Source organism: Panthera tigris, chromosome C1 (assembly GCF_018350195.1).
Source record: "Panthera tigris isolate Pti1 chromosome C1, P.tigris_Pti1_mat1.1, whole genome shotgun sequence".
NCBI classification, from domain to species: Eukaryota; Metazoa; Chordata; class Mammalia; order Carnivora; family Felidae; genus Panthera; species Panthera tigris.
In genome coordinates, this window is record NC_056667.1 from 216,416,930 (window position 1) to 216,419,033 (window position 2,104).

Here is a 2,104-nt window from a genome sequence, read left to right on the forward strand (position 1 = left end):
GCTTCATTCATTCTTACACTCATTCACTGCTTCATTCATTCATTCATTCATCCGCTCATTCACTGCTTCATTCATTCATCCACTCATTCACTGCTTCATTCACTCATTCATCCGCTCATTCACTGCTTCATTCATTCATTCATCTGCTCATCCATTCGTCCTTCATACCAGCAAGCCACCCCTGAGGGTTTTTACCTGTCGGGACCTGCCAGGAGCCAGAGAATCAAAACACAGACAAATGTATGTGGCTCTCAGCACCAAGGGAGGCTTACGGATTCTCAGGACACCCCTCTGTCACCTTCTCATTCGCAAGGGAAGGATCCCCTCCAGGTAGCCGGAGATCGGACCTGTTGGTGGCTGCCGTGGTCAAGGTGCTGGAGCCCAGGAAAAATTCCAGAAGCATTCCCAGCGCACAATTGCTTAGATCTATGGGGATGGAGTACATTTCTGCAGAGTGCTTAGGGAAAAGGGCTCTGACAGCCACACCGTCAGGCTTTCCACCCAGCCCCTGGGATCACGGGGGAAGCCCATCACCCAAAAAGCAGCAGCCACAGCTCATAAAGGTTGTCACCTGCAGCATCTCTGAGGGCTTGTCCCCGATGAATGGGAGTCACCTGCCCAGAAATGCTGGCAGCCGTGCCCCCTCCAGAGGGGAGACCCAAAGCCAGAGAGTGATGGAGGCAGGGGTGCAAAGCACTCCAGAGCAGCCCCTACGTGTGCTCCAGGGCGTCACTGAACCCACATGCAGGGAGCCAGACCCAAAACTCATTCTTTAAAAATGAGCCAGGGTATCTGCATGAAATCCCAGCTGCAGAGATTTACCTGGGCCAGGTCCTTAACCTCTGCAGACTCCGTTTCCTCCTCTATAAATTAGGGACACAGTTGCTGTGCACATTGTGTGTGTGTGTCTGTGTGTGTGTGTGTGAACACGGGAAGAGGTTGGGGCAAACTCCAGCCTACAGAAAGCACCTTTGAGAGTCAGTTGTTCACTCTGAGACCTGTAGGCGACCTTTCCGGAGCCATGTGTCACACACCCGCTACCCGTTCAGTCCTCTCCCTGGAGAATGTCGTGGTCAAACCAGCCGTGTACCTATTTTTCACATTAGGCACATGCATTAGGCATATTCTTAGCCTGCATCTGAGGCTGAACGTTTATTTCCAGGGAGAAAGCACAAAGCACAGGTGAAGCTTACCCCAGAAATAAGTACATAAATCCACACGGCCTTTGCAGGCTGCTCCGAGCAGAGCAGTGATTGGAAACACGGCGGCCAGTCTGAATCGCCTGGGAGCTTATAAAAAACGTTAGCTCCCCTCCATTGCCACCTCTCACCCCTGAATGTCTAACTCAGTCGCTTCTGGGGACCTGCACCCTTGACAAGCAGCCAAGACGGCGGGGCCATAGAAAGCCTTCCCGGAGGAGAAGATACTGCACAGGTGCACAGGGTCTGCAGCGAGGAGAGCAAGTTGTCCAAAGGGGGAGGCAGTCAGGGAGAGGGCCTCTCAAGCAGAGAGGACAGCGAGAGGAGTGCGGGGTCTGGAACAGACCTGTAAGCACTCCTGTGTGGCTGGAATGGCAGGGAGGTGGCAGGTCTGGAGCGACTGCAGTGGCTCACGAGGCCCGCGACGGTCATGCTGCTGCACCAGCCGTGATTGGAGGCTCTCACAGCCCCCGCTGGCTGTCCCTGCTGTCTCCCCGCGTCACCCCAGGAGGTAAGCCATGAGGCCCTGCAGTGGGACCAGTCCTCAAGAGGCATCTCTGTCAGGCCACTAGAACTTAACAATGACTCCAGAGACCTGGGAGTGCCTTCCAGAAGCTTCCCTCTCCGCCCTCCTTCATCCCATTATGACCCTCAGGGGCTATCTTTGCCGGGTGAGAAGGTGGGCAAAGGTGGGGCGGCTTCCTCCCAAGATCCCCGGAATCGCATCCCCAGGTGGGCGGCGTCCGGCTGGCCCGATGGAAACCAGCCTTCCTCCCAAACCCACAGAAGGTGCCAAGGGAACCGGCGTCCTTCTCCAGCCATGACAGCTGCTGAGTTCACTCACCAAGGGATCCTTGAGGAAAGGGGTTCGCACGGGTGCATCAGAACAACACAGCATTAACTCT